This window comes from Erinaceus europaeus, chromosome 18 (genome assembly GCF_950295315.1).
Source record: "Erinaceus europaeus chromosome 18, mEriEur2.1, whole genome shotgun sequence".
In the NCBI taxonomy this organism is placed as follows: domain Eukaryota; kingdom Metazoa; phylum Chordata; class Mammalia; order Eulipotyphla; family Erinaceidae; genus Erinaceus; species Erinaceus europaeus.
The window spans coordinates 63088206-63109817 of record NC_080179.1 but is presented as its reverse complement, the minus strand read 5'-3'; the positions used below and the strand labels follow the sequence as shown (position 1 = coordinate 63109817).

At 38.7% G+C, this 21612-nt stretch overlaps 1 protein-coding gene and 1 pseudogene across 17 annotated transcripts in view; one reads left to right on the top strand and one right to left on the bottom strand.

Moving 5' to 3' along the window:
- The window catches only part of GTDC1 (glycosyltransferase like domain containing 1), a 450095-nt gene that overhangs the window by 230145 nt on the left and 198338 nt on the right, over positions 1–21612 (top strand). The gene's annotated exons all lie outside the window — the stretch shown is intronic.
- On the bottom strand, positions 6453–6566 carry LOC132534478 (U4 spliceosomal RNA; annotated as a pseudogene).

Below are 21612 nucleotides of genomic sequence, written 5' to 3'. Positions count from 1 at the left end.
ATGGCCTACTAAATTCATTTACATATTTAGGGCTAGAGAAACCATTTAAATGTAGGACATCTATCTCATTCAAACTCAGTGCGAATCTTCCCAGTTACGTATCAACTGATATATACCCCGAGAAAGTCAAGTGACTCTGTGGAGAGAGGTCAGGTCTATTTAAAGTCACACATTTCATTTTTGTAATATCAAAATTCATTTTATAACACCAAACCTTAAAGTGCACGTTGTAATTACTTTCTACTAATTGAAGAGGGAATTACTGGGCTCAGAATGTGAGAATGAATTTGAAGACATAAGTAATAGACATTGGGAACGTGGACTATCTAGGATTAGGTGATGAATTCTCTTAGAAATAGGAGGGAAGGGGCAAACGAGTTGAAAAAAAAATCACAGATTAAAAAAAAAAATTACTGCGGCTGGGTTAGCATTCACCTAGCAGAACACACACATCACTGAGTGTGAGCACTTGGACTCATGCCCTGAGTTCCTACCTGCAGAGACAAGCTTCACAAGTAATGAAGTGGTGCTGCAGGTTATCTCTTCCTTCTCTCCTCTCTCCCTTTCCATTTCTCTCTGTCTCTCTTAGGAAGAAAAGGAAAAAAAAAAGTGACTGCAGGGAATGGTGAAGTTTTCATGTAGATACCAAGCCCCAGTGATCACGCTGGTGGCAAAAGGATAAAATGTTTTAACAAAAGAAAATCAGAACAGAAAGACAGCCACATTGTTATTTTATTTGAATCCCTTTTGTTCTCAATTTTTGGCTGCCATGGTTTCCTTATAAAAGGATAAAATGAGAACTTAGAATGGGAAGAAATTAAAATTTTAGAAACCAGTTCTTTCATTCTGTAAATGGGGAGCCTAGAGATTTTTTATTTTCTTTTCCAAATCAGTATGATTTACAAGACAGTTGCCATGCAAGTACATCTTGTCTCCCTGTTCTGCACACCACTGCCACACCAACTTATGTCCTCTACCATTATGCAGTGGGCTCCCCATGTCTTCTAAACTGGCCAGAATATCATCAGTTCACCCTGACAGCCATAGAACAGTGCAAAGCAGGCATATCACCTAAACCATTATTCAGTGCAAGTACTTGGGATATCTACTGGGTCAGTTCCCCAGGTCCTCTGTCACCTCCCCCCGTTAGGGTCCTTGGCTCTGCTGAAATAAACCATAACTAGTTTAAGTTTCACTCTAGAGTATATCTTTCTTTGTACATCAAAGATATATATATATATATATATATATATATATTTTTTTTTTTTTATCTGAAGTTATAAAGCACTATAGCAGTGGAATCTCAATTTAGTTGAGTTCAGTTGAAAAAATTCATGAGATTATTAGAATGTGCAGTCAAGGTTGTTTGTTGTATTAGCAATTAATAAGATTAACCAGTATTGAATAAGTAGAAGAACAATTTTATCAGCAATAGATGGTGTTCTTAGTGTAATCTCAAAAAATATATTTATATTTTGTATATAAAATAAAAAGTATATGGCTCAGCCAATTCTATTTGATTATAACATATTTTTACTCTTCCCAGTAAACACTCGAATATTCATAGGAAATTTATTCTAAGTGTAAGGAATAGTGTTTGGAACATTTGAAAAAACCCAGAACCTGAAAATAATTTTGATTATTACCTACTCTGGAACTCTATGTCACAAACCCTCAGAGGGCCAGTGTTTTAATATGACTATCAATTTATTGGGTGTGGTTGCAATTTTTGTATGGTCCAACAGTTCTTTATGACTAGAATATTTTCTTAAGCTTTTCCTCTATTTCTCTTTCCAGAGGGTATTTAAAATTCGTATTGACTAATGTCTGGTTTGCATCTTTCTGTGGCTGTCAGGTGATTCCTTCTTTTTATAGCTGAATCTTGTTTGGATAGCTGATTGATGTCCCTAAGGGTGAACTAATAATCTAGGTAGTTCAGAGGATACAGTTACCTCTTTCTTTTTGTCACTGTTGGTGTGTGTGTGTGTGTGTAGAGATATACTGTTTAGTAGAAGAGTCCCATGTATTACGAACCTGGGTTACACTCTTGGCTTAGACACTTTTTAATTTATTAAAAAAATGATTTATAAAAAGGAAACACTGATCAAAATCGTAGGATAAGAAGGGTACAACTCAATACAATTCCTACCACTAGAACTCTGTATCCCATGGCTTAGCCACTTCTTAGATACACAGTTTCATCATCAAGTTGTGTTTCCCTTTCTGATACTTCGTTTTCCAAATAACAAAACATGAAGTGTTTCCTATAGTTCATGGTACACTGTGCACCTTACCCGTTAATTTGCTATGTTGTATTAATTTCAGTTGCCACTCTCATGCATCTAAAGTAACATATTTGCAGTATTGCCTTAATCTTGAATTCTTTTGATGATGATTAGAGAATATAAGGCTTAATTTGCTTCCTGATGATCAATTTATACAGCCCCTGATGCTGTATGGTGTTTGTTCTCTCTTTTCTCATGACTAACATAATGAATGCACTAAGGTAATTATGTTTACTGCAAGTGTTTACTTACTACTTCTATAGTACTCAGGGTATCCAACACTTTTTTTTAAACTTGACATACTTTGTTTACTTTGTTTTTTTATTTTTTTAAAATTTTTATTTTATTTATTTATTCCCTTTTGTTGCCCTTGTTGTTTTATTGTTGTAGTTATTATTGATAATAATAATAATATTGTTGTGGGATAGAACAGAGAGAAATGGAGAGAGGAGGGGAAGACAGAGAGGGGGAGAGAAAGACAGACACCTGCAGACCTGCTTCATCGCCTGTGAAGGGACCTGCCTGCAGGTGGGGAGCCGGGGGCTCGAACCGGGATCCTGACGCCGGTCCTTGAGCTTAGTGCCACCTGCGCTTCTTCTTCTTCTAGCGTTTGCCCTGCCACCTGCGCTTAACCCGCTGCGCTACAGCCCAACTCCCCACTTTGTTTACTTTGTATTCTACTTTTTTCTGCCTTTGTTGTGTTTTAGTTTACAGCTACTTTTCAAGGTTAGTACTTGTCGAATAAGGCTGTTTTACAGTTCATAAAAGGTGGTGGGACAACTACATCTTTCTTTCACTCAGAGAATCAACTCTTCACATCATGTTGTGTGTTGTTGTTGTTTTTAAGTACTTGACTCTGACTGAAAACTTATTTCTGCTTATCCTTACAGGTATTCTTGAATAGCATCTTACAAAGATACAAGTTAGTTAGGGGTGCTGCAGTTATACTTGAAGAACATAAGTAATCATGATTGTCTTCTTATTTTCTTGACAGAGAAGCTATGACTTTGCCATATATAGCTAGTATGAGATGATTATCTTTTGTTGCAGACAAATCTATTGTAAGTTCTACATCAGCTAAATTAGAATCTCTGGGTATTGGTGTATATATATATATTCCCCTAGGTCATTCTGCTGTACAACCGACATTGAGACCACTGACCTAAAAGCATCTCCAGGAAGTAGCAATTGGTGGAGGGCTTGCGTACCTGCGGGAAGCCTCTCCTTTCCTATTTGTACTACGACAGCCTTTGTAGTATTGCCAAATGTTTGTCTGCACATGTCCTCAGGCAATCCATAGTGAAAATCCAATGTCTTCATGATAATAAATTTGTATAATTCCCTGGCTGTCCTGATGAGAAGTAAGAAAGTGTTCAAATTGAATTTTTCCTTGATCTCTTTCTCCGTTAAGTGTTGGCATCCCTCCATTTTCCATTGACTTAATGTTCAGTTTTTCTCTACACTGTTTTTCTTGGGTGACATTGGGAATTTTTACCATCTGATGAAGGCAGATGTATTTTCAAATAAAAATGTCTTAAGCATTTGTTCTTCCTACTACTTTTTTTCTTTGGCAGAATATTCATATAGTTGATAAATAGTTTGCTTTCTTTAAATACCTTTTCATATAATCTGTGTAACATGTTCATGGGTATTTTAACCTAGTTTTATGGTTTTTCATGCAATAAGGTATTTTCTAAATATGTTATGCTGAATTTAACTGAAATAAGCAGTTGTACTGTATGCTTTTAAAATGATGATGATATCTTGCGTTTTAGGGTAACACTTTCATCCTGAAAGACTCCAAAGCACACTAGGAATGGTTGCAAATTATACAGTGCTGCACAGTCGCCATTGCAGAGTGAAGCATGGCAGCTGTTTAACAGCTCATCACAACACTACGCAGCAGGTTAGGGAAGAAAGTGAAGAATAATACTGGATTCACTTGAAAAAATTGCTGGGGGTTGGGGGGTTGAGGTAAGCAGAATGTAATTACCTAAGTTGGAATTTATCCAGGACATAAGGCCAACACCCTCCCGCCCCGCCCCCCACCTTAGAACACTCTTGATTCTTTAATAACCATGTGCTTGCATTTACATAACTGAGACGTAAGGGTGCTTTCTGCTCTTTAAGCCGTCGACTTAGAATTTGAACACTGTTCCAACTGAGGCTTAAAATGAATAAAGAATCCTTCCTTCTAAAATCCACATGTTCATACTAACTCAGGATGATGACTAGGTTTCTGTTTGCTTGTTATCTTTTGCTCCTAATGGCTGTTGAAACTCTTGGGGACTCTAAAGGACTAAGACCTTTTAGTGATGTCTGCGATAGACTGGAAAAGTAGTACCATATTTCTGTCATTCTGACATTACAGTACTTAGCTGCTACATGCCTAGGTTGTTTCCAAATTCTTCTCAATAATTTTAGTTCTGATTATTATTTACTGCTTTAGACAGACACTTTTTTTTTTTTTAGATCATTTTAGGAGAAAGGGTCGTTTACCATTCTTTTGTAATTATTATTGGTAGGTGTAGAGATTTAAAACAAAAAGTAAGCTAGGAACAGGGGTAGATAGCATGATGGTTATGCAAAGAGACTTTCATGCTTGAGGCTCCAGAGTCCCAGGTTCAGTCACCTGCACCAACATAAGCCAGAACTGAGCAGTACTCTGGTAAAAAAAATAAATAAATAAAAAGTAAACTTATGTTATAAAATCTCAAGGGAAAAAAATGTCCAAATGGACCTTTTTATCCTATTAATGCTACTGTTAGTAATAAGTCTATATTATGAGAGAGATACTGTATAATTCATTTATTTCACATGTCTTATTTAATTCACACAATCTTATGTGTTAGGTAGTAGAGCTTACATTTGCATACAAGGTGATGAAATCAAGTAATTTACCCAAAGCCATATTTCAAATAAAGGGTAGAACCATGAACCAAGGTTTATGTGTTTGGATCCAAAGCTTGGGCTTATATAATGGTACCACAAAGTTTAACGAAAATGAGATCACTGTGTCATGAAAACTGGCTGACTATACTGGCACTTTGTTGTTGTAGAACACAATTAAAAGAATTTACAACATAATTTGTAGGTTCTCCTGTGCTCTAGAAGCATTAGGAGTAGAGCTTTTAGAATATTAACACTTTTTTTGGGGGGAGTAGGGGTAGATAGCATAATGGTTATCAAAGGCTCTCTTATGCCTGGGGCTCCAAAGTCCCAGGTTCAATCCCATACACCACCATAAACTAGAGCTAAGCAGTGCTCTGGTTAAAATAAAACTTTCTGTGGTTCATATTTTTAGCATGATGGAAATATGCAAAGGAACCATGTGCCAGTTTATTTGGAGAATTTTTTTTGTTAATTGGGCAAAAATAACTTGGAAGTTATGTTTCGTGAGTTTAAAATGTCAATTCTAGGTTTTCTGTCTTTATCACATTATGTATTTTATTTTTCTCATTATATGCTGGAATGAGTTACTATAAGAGACTTACTTACACACTCTGATTTAAAAGGCAGTGAACCTTAAATTTGCTTTTTTAAAAGCTTCCTTGCATCTAATATAAATATGAAGATTAAAAGTTCTATGTTATGTTTCAAAATATCTCTGATAATATTGTCTGACATTACTGAACAGGTGGTTTTCGTTTTGTGCTCTGGAGCTTCCAGGGAGGAACTCTAAAACTTTTTTTTTAATTGATTTAATAATGATTGACAAGACTGTAGGATAAGAGGGGTACAATTTCACACAATTCCCACCATCAGAGTTCCACATCTCATCCCCTCCATGGGAAGTTTTTCTGTTCTTTATCCCTCTGGGAGTATGGACCCAGAATCATTATAGGGTGCAGAAGGTGGAAGGTCTGGCTTCTGTAATTGCTTCTCTGCTGGACATGGGCGTTGGCAAGTTGATGCATACTCCCAGCCCATGTCTATCTTTCCCTAGTGGAGCAGGGCTCTGGAGAGGTGGGGGAACTCTAAAACTTTTGTGATCACTTGTCTAACTTAATAAAATATGCTTGGTTTAAGCAATCTTTTGAAGTTTAAAATAAGGTAATAAGTCAACCTTTTCATTTGATAAAGGCTGTGAAAAATATCATTGATTTATCTGTATTTAAAAATAATTGTATTGCTTCTGTGATAATCAGGAAAGCTCAGTTTTTCACCTACACTTTTGTAAGTCCTGTTTATACCTTTGAAAGAAGTTCAAATGTTTTCAATTAGCAATAATCGCGCCTCGGATAAACCTCATTGGCTACGATACTGCCACTGCGCAAAGCTAAGAAGTTCAAATGTTCTGGTTAGAAAAATCCCTAAAAATGAACAGAGAATTGAAGATCTGTAGACTTTTAGTCACAATAATATTGCTATTTCCCTTATGAAGATCATTCAAATTATCTGTTACTCTACCTTTAAGATAGTATTTTAAATTGTATTTTATCATCCTAAGAACAAGATGTGATAACACAATTCTGAATGTTGAAAAGGGCATATGGATAATATTTGGATTTCTTGAAAACATGTGTTTTTCCATGGCTTTATTGTTATGCTATATTGGTGTAATAATAGTATGTCAAAATCTATTTATACAACTTAAAAAATCTTTAACTATGTAATTTAGAGATTTTTTTAGAAGCTTATAGAGAGTTATCTAATGACTTCTATGTTGTACTGAAAGAATTAGAAATTGTTTACTCTACAGTTTATATTTGTCTTAACTTTGGAGGGTACTAGCAATAAGGGGGGTGCTGGTGATGTGTGTGTGTATTGATGAAGTCATTTCGGGTATTTTGAGGCAGTTCTGTTATGTATTGTGCTGACCATTTCAGTGCAGCAGTTTTTAATTGTGGTTGAATGTTAGAATTCTATGGAATTTTACAAAGGCCTATGTCCTTAAGTAGAATTTTGTCTAGTATCCGTTTCTTTAGCAGGGATCTGAATTTAACACCCAGAGAGGGAGATTAAACACTCATGGTTCACCTGGCCACTTGAGCCGTTTTTTTCTCTTGACTCTAGCTGCTAGCCAACTTATGACCTGAATCTTGATGATTAATAGCTCTTATAATATTTTCTTAGCTATTGTAGCTTAAATTGCAATACTTTTTCTTCTAATGTCTTCCCCTTATAAAATAGCACTAAACTATTTTTCTCAATAAATTGCACTGACACATGGTTCCACAGATTCATTATAAATTGCATAGAAGTACTGCCCTTTGTCAGTTTTAAATGTGTAGCTTTATCTTCTCTTCCTCCATGTCCTCCTAAGTTAAATGAAATTAGAAACTTAAAGAAACCTGTTTTACATGGAATCCATTCCTATTCTCTTATTTTAATCAACAGTGTCATTAATTTTCATCATAGACTCTTTGGTTTCTTTACTAGTTTTATTGTTATTATAATTAAAAGCAATCATCTCTATTTTTACAAACCCATTTATTTTACAACAATATATAAACATCTTTTTAGGGGATGATTTTCTTCAACTGTTGTGCTTTTTTTTTTTTAACCTGGCAGGTATTTTTCATAAATTTAATTAGAGATTTCATGTACCTTCTTCCTTTTTCCCCCTCTGCTTCCCTCCCCCCATCTTCCCTCCCATCTTTCACCTTCTTTTCACTACCCCCATCTCTCTTCTCATCTTACAATTCAGGTGGAGATGAAGGGGGAGGGATAGGAAAAGAGTTGACTTAACCAGCCACAGAAATAAATTTTGGCCTATTTTTCCAGAGGTACTTTAAAATGCCCCCAAGGTGAGTGGCACAAGAGTAATTTTTGACCTTAGACTAAATTTTTTTAAAGTCTTTGTCACAAAAATTATAATGCTAGTACACCTCTGACAATATTTCCTTACAGGGTCTCATAGATATTTTACAGGAAATGTCTTTTGTTAAAATGATCTTAGGTCCTTTTATAAAACAGAATCTATATTCCAGAAGGGATTCTTTTGCAGCTATTTAATAGTATTCTTTTTCACACTGCCTTCCATGACCACATTTTTTTCCCATTGCTATACTGGTACCTTTGACCATAGGATAGAGACAGCTAGCACTGACTCTTACCTGTTCCCTCCAGATAGTAGAAAGGAAAGAAAATATGGCCCCTGGAGGATATAATTGTGGGTACTATCATTACTACTGAGATTCTGACTCAGTTACTGCCTTTAAAAGAAGGTGAAATAGGATAGGAATAGATGGGGGAAAAAATTGGTTAGCTAACACAAACATGTTTCCTGTAATTCTGTAGAAATGCAGTACTAAGAGATAACTAAGATCTCAGTTTAGTTTTCCTCAGAACATCCTAGTGAAGTGGATCTTACTAGAACATGTGGAGAATGTATTACAGGGGCCAGGTGGCAGTGCACCTGGTTAAGTGCACACACTACAGTGCATAAGGACTTGGGTTCAAGCTCCCAGTCCCCACCTGCAGGGAGAAAGCTTCATGAGGGGTGAAGCAGGGCTGCAGGTGTCTCTCTGTCTCTCTCCCTCTCTATCTGCCCCCTCCACTCTCAGTTTCTCCCCATCTCTGTCCAATAGTAAGTAAATAAAATTTAGAAGCAAAAGAAATTTTAAGAAAGTCTATTACAATTTTGAGTGAATGTGCACTTATGTTTTGGAAAACATGCATTTCATCAGTTTTTTTTTTAATCATTTTATTTTGACTTTAATTGTTTATAGTACAGTTGTTGGCACATGGGAAATGTTCTCATCTCACCATGATAGGCGTCTAGGAAACACCCCCCCCACACACATTTAGATGCATTTCACCATCATACACCAAGAACCCAGAACCCCTCCACCCTGCATCTCCCTCGCCTCGTTCCCCAGAGCCCCTCACTTTGCAGCTGTTTAATGATATTCTTTTTTCATATTGCCTTCTATGACCACACTCCCCCCCCCCCCCTCCATTGCTACATTGGTACCTTGAACCAGAGGACAGAGACAGCTAGCAACACACCAAACCCAGTCCAAGTTTTACTTTGTGTCTCTTGCTTCTCAAGTTCTGCTTATGAGGGAGATCATCTCATGTCCATCTTTCTCTTTTTGGCTCATCTCATTTAACACAATTCCTTTATGCCCCATCTTAGATAAGTGAAGAAAGTAACTGTATCTTTCATAGCAACCGAACAGTATTCCATTGTGTATATATCCCACAACTTTCTCAGCCACTCATCTGTTGTTGGACACCTGGGTTACTTCCATGTTTGGGCTATTGCAGACTGTGCTGCTATGAACATAGCTGTACACAGGTCTCTTTAAATGGGTGTGTTTCTTTCCTTAGTTTTCTATGTATATAGATTCTACTTAGAACTACATATCTATATAATCTTTTACATATTTAATTAGTGTGCATTTGGTCAATGATTTTTCTTAGTACTTTATTAAGATATGCTCAATTTTTTTTTTTGTCTCCCAGGTTATTGCTGGGTCTTGGTGCCTGCACTATGAATCCACTGCTCCTGGAGGCCATTTGTTTCCCATTTTTGTTGCCCTTGTTTTTGTTATTATTGTTATTGCTGTCATTGTGGCTGGATAGGACAGAGAGAAATGGAAAGAGGAGGGGAAGATGGAGATAGGGAGAGAGAGATAGACACCTGCAGATCTGCTTCACTGCTTGAGAAGCGACCCCCCACCCCCCCCCCGTAGGTGGGGATCTGGGGGCTCAAACTGGGATCCTTTAAGCAGTTGTTGTGCTTTGCACCATGTGCAATTAACCCACTGTGCTACCACCTGACCCCCTGCTCAATGTCTTTTTAAAGCATGACAGATAAAATTTTTTAGCTAACCCTCCATCCATTTTTAAAGAAGAATTAATTGCAAGAATTGAAACTACAGATGAGTTGTACAACTTCTGTCCTGAAATCTTATGCTCTTTCGAAGAAATCCAGAGGGAGACCGAATTTGAAGTGAACGGTGACATAGATTGGGGGAGGTGGGGGGGCAGCTTCACTTTTACAAGATAAAAGATAACACAGGTTTAAGTACCTACTGAAGAAGCAGTGTGATGAGACCAGTTACAGTAGGTCCGTGAGTAAAGTGTGCTAGAGGGTGGAAGAGGTGAAGTGCACAACATGGTAGAAGGATAATAATACTCAGCTTTTATTTCTCACAATTTCTGGTCCTCTGTTACTAGGAGGGCAGTGGAAGCATATTCCTGACATATACTCTATAATATATATGTGTGTGTGTGTGTGTGTGTGTGTGTGTGTGTGTGTATACTTCATTCAGCACTTTGTGGTTGAATTGCAAATTGAGACTCCTGAGAGAGCAGATGATACAGTAGTTGCTTCCTCATAACAGTATTCAGATGTCATGGCATTTGTACCACACTCGCTCCAGAGTTTTAGACAAATGAGAAAATAAAACAATAGCCAAAACACTTGTTTCTGATATGAATATTGAAGGAAAGTAATACATTTCAAATCATGTAGCCTACCAGATTGTTAGGAGACAAATGTTGTTTTTAAAATATCAGTGCACTGCAGGTCTTAGATCAGTCTGGAGTATTTTTAAGATACTTTATGTTTGTACTAGCATTTGAGGAGTATAAATAGAAAAAAAAAATCAATATCTTGGGATTCACTAACTTTTTTTTTTTTTTTACATAGAAAGCACACCAATATCAAACTGTCAAACAGAAACTGACCTCAGACCAATTAAACAATCCAAGTCAGTTATTTATCATTATAGGAACAAGACACTAGCAGAATAACCACAGTATTCCTCACTGAGATTTACCGTTAAATATCTAGTGGTTTAGTAATTTATTTATTTTTAGAAATCTCCTGTGCTTAAAAATCATATGTTCATGAACTTGCCAAAAGGAGGAAAAAAAAAAAAGCAAACTAAGATTTCTAAGATTTGTGAGAACTCTGGTGGTTATCTCTGGGAAGCTGGAGGGTGGGGATACAGACCTTTGGTGGTGGGTGAGGTGTGGAGCTATATACACTGTAACCTTACAGTCTCGTAACCTACTATTAATAGCAAATTTTTAAAATTATGTTAATTTCAGAGTTTTAATATTTTATGGATTTATTTTCTAGGACTGACCTGTACATGAAATTATAGTGATAAAAAATAATGTAAGGGAGTCGGGCGGTAGTGCAGTGGGTTAAGTGCACATGGCACAAGCATGAGAACTGAAGTAAGGATCAGGGTTGGATCTCCCTGCTCTCCACCTGCAGGCGAGTCGCTTCACAGGCGGTGAGGCAGGTCTGCAGTTGTCTGTCTTTCTCTCCCCCTCTCTGTCCTCTCTCCATTTTTCTCTGTCCTATCCAACAACAATGACATCAATAACAGCAACAATAACTACCACAACAATAAAACAAGGGCAACAAAAAGGAAATTAATTAATTAATTTAAAAAAAGAAGAAAAAAGATAATGTGATAGGGGACTGCCAAATGACTCACATGGTAAAATGAACATGTTACCATCACAAAGACCTGGTTTGAGACCTAGGCCACCATGTGGAAGTGCTTGTGGGGGTTGGGGGACATTTTCAAGAGTGGTAGAATGATGCTGTAGTGTTTCCTCTCCCTCTCCCTCTCCCTCTCCCTCTCCCTCTCCCTCTCCCTCTCCCTCTCCCTCTCCCTCTCCCTCTCCCTCTCTGTCCCTCTCCCTCTCTGTCCCTCTCCCTCTCTGTCCCTCTCCCTCTCCCTCTCCCTCTCCCTCTCCCTCTCCCTCTCCCTCTCCCTCTCCCTCTCCCTCTCCCTCTCTTTCCCTCTCCCTCCCTCTCCCTTCCTCTCCCTCCCTCTTCCTCTCCCTCTCACTCCCTCTCCCTCCCTCTCCCTTTCCCTCCCCCCTCTCCCTCCCTCTCCCTTTCCCTCCCCCCTCCCCCTCCCTCTCCCTCTCTCCCTCTCCCACCTCTCTCTCCCTCCCTCTGCCCCTACTCTTTCCCTCTCCCTTCTCCCTACCCTTCCTCTCCCTTATTCCACCCTCTCCCTCCCTTTCCCCCTTCCTCTCCCTGTTTCTTATATATCTAGAGGAAACAAAAAATACAGTCTCTAAGAGTGAGTCTTGCAGACAGTAAGCCCTAGTGATAATTCTGTGGCCAAAAAAAAAAAAAAAAGGAGTAATAAATAGATAAATAGGATCAAGTTTAATGGTGAGATTTGATAGACTCAAAGGGGAAAAGTGAACAGAAAGCAACAATAATTTCACTTGGTGCTTCTATGAGGTTGAATTTGAAAAAAAAAAAAAAAAGGAGAAAATTTGAACCATGTGGATCTTGGATTGACCAATGTATTGAGAGTAGAAAAATACTACCTAATGTCTACCTGCAGAAGCGTGAACTACAAATGGGGGGAATGATACTGAACCTGACTAACTGAAGATACAGAGGAAGGAGTCGGCAAGGTCAGGCAATATGGTGTAGTTTCTATCATTGTGTTAAGTCCTATTTTCACAGAGAGACCAGCGTTCTCCCGGGTTTCACTTCTATTTTTCCTATCTACTTCCAACATCAAGGAGAAACTGAAAACTATTATGGGACATTTGGGAATGGACTTTGAAACCAGCACTGCATTTCATACAAGGTTTGGGCTCTTGTTCTGACTCTGACTCTCAGCTACAGGATCTTTGGTTTTTTTCTTTTTTTTTACTCCCAAAGTGGAAACAATAATGTTTCTCCTACTAGTCTCACAGGAGTGGAATCTATAGGAAAATACTTTATAAATCCCAAAGCAGTGTTCAAGGAAGAGTGGTATGATGATGATTCCCCCCCCAAAATCATATTTTGGTTAACTTATAGAATATTTGCATGGCTACATTTTTACACCCTCTTTTGGGGGGGGGGCGGTGGTGGTGGTGCAGAGGTGTGTACAACCATAACAACAACAAGCTTCCATTTTAATCCACTGAATTAATTTCAGAGGTCCAACATGAATCTTACAAATCCTTGATGGTGTTACATGTGGATGTTCTCTATTTTCCTCCTGTAGTCTACTGCCTTATGGATATGTAAGCCACATCTGCAGACCTGCTTCACCGCCTGTGAAGCGACTCCCCTGAAGGTGGGGAGCCAGGGCCTCGAACCGGGATCCATAGGCTGGTCCCTGTGCTTTGCGCCATGTGTGCTTAACCCACTGCACGACCGCCTGACACTGCGCGACCGCCTGACCCCTTGTACAGTTTATTTTGCAACTCAGTGTTTGCTTTACCTACTAGGTTAATAAGCTTCTAGGTTAAGGTTGTAACTTTGTAACTTTCCTGTTACTAAAAAGCATTAACAGGAAGAGAGTGCACCAGGCAGAAATATGATGACCCCATGGAACTTTATGGAGTACACATTCAGATAAAGGACAGCAGTGTTTTACATGAATATGGTCGACATGCCCAGCATGTTGTTTACCTGCCTTGCTATTCCCCGGACTTCTTGGAGGGCCCCTGCTCTTCTCTAATTGCTCAGTGGTACATGTAAAGAAAAAATGATTACTTGTTTCTGTCTTTGAGTTAATGACGTCTAGATTGCCTTAGCCCTGCCCTGGAACAGTTTGCCTGCATTACATTTATTTGCATATAATATTATTTATTTATTATTGGATAGACACAGAGAGAAGTTGACAGAGGAGGGAAAGATAGAAAGGGGGAGAGACAGAGAGACATCTGCAGCCCTAAATCAACACTTATGAAGCTTTCCAACTGTAGGTGTAGACTAGGGACTTGAACTTGGGTCCTTATGCACTATAATATCAGTGCTTAACCAGGTGCTCCACTGCCTGCTCCCTACATTTATTTGTATATATATTATTAAACTTCTGCTCAGCTTTGACCATGTATTCTGCAACATGGTCAACAATTCAAGCCTCCAGAGCAAAACACAGTCATTCCTCATTTGTAATCTGTGTATGCAAGAGAGGACAGCTGAAGCATAAAGTGTGATAGAAATGGCGTGGTGGGAAGACTGCTAGCCTATTGTATTTCTGCTTTCATCCTTCCTTTCAGTGGTTCTGTCACTGGGCATTTTGAATGGAGTTGACAGAAAAGCAACAGATCAAGGAGATGTTTGTAAATCACCAAGGTGTCGTAGGTATAAAAATCCATAGGATGTGAGGACTTGGTGCAGCGCCACTCTAGTCTGAGTGACAGTTGACAAATTGCTTGTATTTAGTAGGGCAGGTGAAAGAAATGAAAAGATGCTAGAGCTAATTTCCGAGAAGGTAACTGTGCTAGAAAAGAGAAATCCTGGATGCTTTCTCAATGGCCGGAATGGGTCAAGAGACATTAAATTTATGTACAACTTTGATGTTAAGGAATCTTGCTCAAGTTTCACTTTTTGTTGTTGTCTCTGGGGCTTCATTGATCTGGGAGATGCCACAGCACAGAGACTCCTCCAGTGTGCTAAAAACTACTCAGACTTTAAATTTCACTTTGGATCACTAAGAAACAAGCAAGCTTGAGTTAATTTGGAGATTGTTGAGTTTACTGAAGTGTCACAGATTGGTTCTGCCTTAAGACATCTCCAGGGCTGGGAAGACAGCATAATGGTTATGCAAAAGACTTTCAAGCCTGAGGCTCCAAAGTCCCAGGTTCAAGTCCCCAGCTCCACCATAAACCAGAGCTGAATAGTGCTCTAGTAGCTCTCTCTGTGTATCTTTCTTTCTGTATCCCTCTTTTTCTAAAAATAAATAAAAATTTTTTTTAAAAAAAGATATCTCCAGCATGTTCTGTACTATGAGTCAAGGCCTAAGGGATATGAATCCCATTTCACTTAGCTATCACCTAGTTGTACAACTTAAGTTTTTGTTCATGTAACAAATTGGTTATGAAATATTTCTGAATGCTATTTGAGATGAAATCTAAATGTGACCTGGAATTTTTTTTTTAATAATGTTGCATACTATTCATGTGCATATGATATATTCCCATGAAACACACATTTTGCATTTACAAAGAAATTTCTCCTGAGAGTTAAGGTCTTGTAAAACATTCTTGTTCTACAGCACGAACAAATTATTATACTCAAGGGCATTGAAAGTGAAGTATACTGAAGAAAAGAATTTTTTTCATTAAAATGCAGTTTATATTGATAAAACAGATTACTCACATTTGATGAAATGTGAAACTTGGAGCCAGTCATATCACTGAATCTCCAGTAGATTTATTTTGGCAAGTAGAACCAGTATGTAACAGATAGGGGGTAGACATTATACCTGCTAGGATTGTACTCAATTAAATTGTCTCTTGGTAAAGCACTTTTTAAAAAGTATGGTATCTGTGCCTTGACAAGCAGGCTGTGATATCTAGGATTATTAGAAAATAAAATCTGTTGTGTTATCAGTTTTGGCACAGTCATTTATCAATCAGTATTTTCAACATTGACAAGTGGTAATTTAATAGAGAATGACCCAGTTGGCAGGAAGTTCTAATGACAGATGATGCAAACTCATTTATCACTAAGGGGCTCTGCTGAGCTTCTTACCTTTCTCTGTATTGTGATTCATATTTTCCAAATCTGGATTGTAAGAGGCCACAAAGGGAAACGCCTATGGCACCAAGCCCCTAACTACTCCGAAGTCCAGAAAAGCATTAACACTTTAGGAGCTGAGATCTTCTGAAATGCTCTCCCACATCGATGATTCTTGACTTAAAACATAAAATCAATATTTTAGAAGTATGCACACAAGACAAACATTGATGGGGTTTTGAATGAAGTACATGATTTAAAAATAATTAAGATTGTGAAAAGAGCCGTGCATATTTTAGTGAGATATCTACTGTTATTAAAACTGCTTACTTTATACTTAATGTACCATTTCTCTCTGGCTGCTTCAAAAATACTTTTCTTAGGGAGTCGGGTGGTAGCGCAGCGGGTTAAGCAAGTGCACATGGCGCAAAGCTCAAGAATCGGCTTAAGGATCCCGGTTTGAGCCCCTGGCTCTCCACCTGCAGGGGAGTCACTTCACAAGCAGTGAAGCAGGTCTGCAGATGTATATCTTTCTCTCCCCTCTCTGTCTTCCCCTCCTCTCTCCATTTCTCTCTAGCCTATCCAGCAACAACGGCATCAATAACAACAACAATGAAAATAAATAAATAAATAAAATATAAAAGAATACATTTCTTTATCATCATCATTATTGTTGTTGTTATTATCTAGGTTGACTGTGATTTGACCTGGCACACACTTTTTGAGATTTAACATGCTAAGTTTTTTTTTTCTAGAGTTTTTAATCCTTAGATACATGTTTTTCAACCGAGTGTGGGAAATTTTCAGCCATTTATACTTTGATAATTTTTTTTTCTAAGTATTAATCATCTCCTCTTCTGAGTATTATTCCAGAGCAAGAAATGGTAAAATTTTTGCTTTATTTGTTTTGTCTTGTCTTGCTTCAGTCACAGAACTGGAGCTCAGTTATGGTTATTTGTGGTGCCAGGCATCAAACCTGGGACCTCTCAGATGCATGTGCTGCTGTCCACTGCTGCCGCACTGTCTCCCTGCCCTTGATGCAAAAAAAAAAAAAATTCTTATTTATTTTACTTTTATAAGAGACAAACCAGAACACCTCTCATCTCTGGCATATTAATGATATAAAGGATGAACCCGGACTCTCAGCCGTGCAAGCCTTGTACTCTTTTGTTGAGCTTTCTTCTCAGCCCTACAGTTACTGTAACTAGTTCACACATTATTGATGTCTTATTTTTTTCCTCTCTTGTTGAGATTGCCTGATTTATTTCATTTATCCCCTCCATTCAGCAATTGAACTTATTTATTATCGTTTCTTAAAATTTCTATTTATGTCTTCTGTTTCTCTGATTTTTTTTTTTTTGCTGAAGCTTAGTGTTTCACTTGTTTTAAAAATGTTTATAATTGTTGACTGAATAATTTTTAATGTTGGCTGCTTTCAATCTGTCTCATCTCAGCTGACATCTGTTGATTGTGCTTTCTTAGTCAATTTGAGATGCCCTGGTTCTTGGTACGATGAGTGATACTCAGTTGAGTCCAGGACATTTTGGGTCATGTTTTTAGACCCTCCCATCTTATTTAAATCTGCTCTGATGCATCATGAGAGAGCTACCTCAGTACTGTGAGGTGGGAGTGGAAGCTTAGATTCTCCATTCTATCTCCCTTTGACCATAGCTGGGACTGGATGGGAGGGTTTCTTAGGATGTTACTACTACTGAACCATGGTGAAAGTCATGAATCTCCGCTAATCTTCCTCTGAGTTACCTTAGTGGGTTGGGATCGAAATCCCAGTTCTCAATCTGCACTTAGTCCAGTATTGCTAGAGAAAAGGTAGAGGGAACGCCTTATTACAAGACAACCAAAGTGAATATCTAGTTCATCTGCTAGGTTTTTGCAGGCAGATAGAACTGAAATTTTTGGGAGCTGGGTGGTAGCGCAGTGGGTTAAGTGCAGGTGGCACAAAATGCAAAGACCAGATTAAGAATCCTGGTTTGGGGGGTCGGGCGGTGGTGCAGTGGGTTAAGCGCATGTGGCGCAAAGCGCAGGGACCGGCATAAGCCCCCGGCTCCCCACCTGCAGGGGAGTCGCTTCACAGGCGGTGAAGCAGGTCTGCAGGTGTCTATCTTTCTCTCCCCTTCTCTGTCTTCCCCTCCTCTCTCCATTTCTCTCTGTCCTATCTAACAACGAATTGCGTCAACAAGGGCAATAATAATAACCACAACGAAGCTACAACAAGGGCAACAAAAGGGGGAAAAAATGGCCTCCAGGAGCGGTGGATTCATGGTGCAGGCACTGAGCCCAGCAATAACCCTGGAGGAGGAAAAAAATAAAAAAAAAAAAGAATCCTGGTTTGAGCCCCCAGCTCCCCACCTGCAGGGGAGTCGCTTCACAAGTGGTGAAGCAGGTCTGCAGGTGTCTGTCTTTCTCTCCCCCTCTCTGTCTTCCCCTCCTCTCTCCATTTCTCTCTGTCCTATCCAACAACGATGAAAACAATAATAACTACAACAACAATAAAATACAACAAGGTTAACAAAATGGAAAAATAAAATATATAAAAAAATTTAAAAAACGGAAATTTTTACTGTGGAGCTTATATGGTATAAAACAGTTATTTTCTACAATTGTTCTGTCTTAATAGGCTGACTCCTTGACTGGGGAGAATCAACTTATCTTGAGAAGGTTCTTTGTTGTTGTTCTTTCTATATGCCATGCTATTTTTTGTCATTAATAGTAAGTTAAAAATTGTAAGATTACAGTGTATAGTTCTGAATAGCACAACTTCCCTCAAAAGTTCTGTATCCCCACTCTCCCATCTTCTTGGAAATGTTCTTTATCTATCCCAATAGGTGTTTCTGAGTTGCTGTCTTCTCTATTATCCAATATGAAATATATTAGTCTACAAGAAAACCCAGGAATTCGCCGCTATGTTCATTCCTTAGATTCTAAGTTTCCTAGTTACTTTACCTTCTCTTTGCCTCTTGGGATTTTCATAGTTTTGTTTAATATATAATTTCCAGCATTTTTCATTGAATGAAGGACATAGGGAAATGTGTACCTTTATCTCTTCCCTGATACAGATTCTATAATAGGAAATTTTGGCATTTATTTCTCAAAATGTAACATAAGTTCTATATATTGCTTTTATTTTTTAGAATGCTTAATTATTTTGAACTGGAAAGCTTTGTGCAAGAATTCTATGGATTTCAGTCTGGTATAAGACCATACTGATAAAGAACCAATTGAATAATTCCTTATTTAAACATAATTGACAAATAGTAAGCTTCTGATGAAAAGTTTTGTTTAGAACTAGAGTAACTAGAGTTTCTTTTTGCTGATGAGCACTGGAATAGTTTAAAAAATATGCTGCATGCCTGTTTTATTTGTTGATATGTATTGTTCTGAAAACATTTTGTTTTTAAGCATTCTGAACATTTGAACATTTGAGGTATTCTTTTGAATTTTTGATAGTTACTAGAATGTAGTGACTATCTCTTGTATTGTAACAGCAGAGTTCCAGCTTTAGGATTTGCTGGAACCTCTCAGTGGAGAGGGGAGGAAGGGAGAGAAGAGATCATGTGCTTGCATCTCATGGACGGTTAAGACACCACTGTCCTGGGAGCGGGCCTGTAGCACAGCGGGTTAAGCGCGCATGGCGCAAAGCGCAAGGACCAGGGCCGTAAGGCTCCCCACCTGCAGGGGAATCGCTTCACAGGCGGTGAAGCCGGTCAGCAGGTGTCTTTCTCTCCCCCTCTCTGTCTTCCCCTCCTCTCTCCATTTCTCTCTGTCCTATCTAACAATGACGACATCAATAACAACAATAATAGCTAGAACAACAATAAAAAACAAGAAGGGCAACAAAAGGGAAAATAAATACATAATTATAAATAAAAATAATAAAAAAAAACATCGCTGCCCAGAAAATGTCCAGCATTCTGAATTGTTAAGTTCTGCGGACAATGTGGGCTCAAGTCTGACCAGGACCTCTATGAAACCAGTCAGGTGCAGTTATAAGGATCCCAAAGTGTTAGTATTCAGAATAGTAGGTCCAGCCAAGTTCATGTATACCCTGTAAGTGGCAGAGTCTGTCTTGGGGAATGAGGCTGCCAAGTATCAGATATGGACATTGTTGCTACCCACTTTGCAGCCCCACCTACTTGTGTTTTAGGGACTGATGACAGTTAGTGTCCTCTCTGGAAATTACTTGAGACCTGAACTCTGTGGTAGAGGTCTGTGGGATACACTGGCCTTAGAGGGAGAAACTTGGTTCAGGAAGGGAACAGGGAAGAAATATGATGGCAGACACCCTGGGTTTGTTATGGCCATGTCCTAGATGTGGGAGTCAGAATCTTCCAGATCCTTGTTCACTCCCTAGATGCTATTCATCTGGGATGTCCAGGATTCTGAATCTAACAGGCTCTTGGTACCCAGCTGCTATTAAAACAGGCCAGAGAGGGTGGCAGATTCCTACTTAGAGTCAGACACCACCATGGGTGAAGAAGGTGCCCTTAAAGGGACCAAGTGGTGGTGCACCTGGTTAAATGCACACATTACAGTTCACAAGGACCCAGGTTCAAACCCCCTGGTCCCCACCTTTAGGGGGAAGCTTTATAAGTGGTGAAACAGGGCTACAGGTGTCTGTCTCTTTCCCTCTCTATATCCTCCTCCTCTTGTAATTTCTCTCTATCTCTATCTAATATATATATATATATAATACGCGTACATATATATTTTAAATAAGAGAAGCTGTTCTTGACGGATTTTCTTCTGTCTTTTCACACTTTTCCTATACATCTCTAGCCAAAAAACAGGTGGAAATTTTAGGGAATTTTCTTAATGTAGAAAATAGTTCCCCTGTGAGTTCAGATAATTGTGTTGTTAAGAATCTGAGTGCATTGGAAAGGCCCCAGTGTGAGAAACTGAGATGCAGGAATAGGGCCAGAGAGAGACTGCGGGCAAGCATACAGCAAACACCCTCTCCCCTTAACTAAGTGGGATCGAGGCGAGTGTCACCTCTGCAGAGGATCATTTGAATGGGACCAAATTGAGAAAAGTTTGCAAGTGTTACGTGGTGGTTCCTAATGTGATATTATAATCCATACAAATAAAAATATTTTCTTTAGATTTTTTTTTTTCCTTCAGTTAGGAGGAGAAAACCCCCCTTAGTAGGAGAATGAGTTGGGGAATACTGGTGTCTTATAATACAGCTCTAATCAGCGACTTTGGAAGTATTTAAATGAGTTATCAATTGTATAATTTTTGGACAATGACAAAGTTATTTTTCCCTTCAGATTATCTATTCTTAAATTCTTTTTGCGCCAGACCCTCTACCTTCTGCAACCCTCAACGACCCTGGGTCCATGCTCCCAGAGGGCTAGAGAATGGGAAGGCTATCATGGGAGAGGGTGGGTTATGGGGATTGGGTGGTGGGAATTGTGTGGAGTTGTACCCCTCCTACCTTATGCTTTTGTTCACTAATCCTTTCTTAAATTAAAAATTTAAATAAAAAAAAAATTCTTTTTGCTAATTGGTTGTCAGCTTCTCAGATTTCTTTTTTTTTTTTTTTAGTAGCTGTAAATACTACTTGCTGCTAAACATGTCCTTATAATTGATCGGAGGGAGGGATTTAAAATTTTACTAGGGGGTTGGGCCATAGCACACTGGGTTAAGCACACATCATGAAGCACAAGGATTGGTACAAGGATTTCAGGTCGAGTCCCTGGCTGGGGGGTCGCCGCTCTAGCGGTGAAGCAGGTCTGCAGGTGTCTGTCTTTCTCTCCTCCTCTCTACCTTCCCCTCCTCTCTTAATTTCTTTCTGTCCTATACAACAACAACAAAAATGGAATAAAATGACCCCCAGGAGCAGTAGATTTATAATGCAAGCACCCAGCTCCAGCGATAACCCTGGAGCCAAAATAAATAAAGAAAATT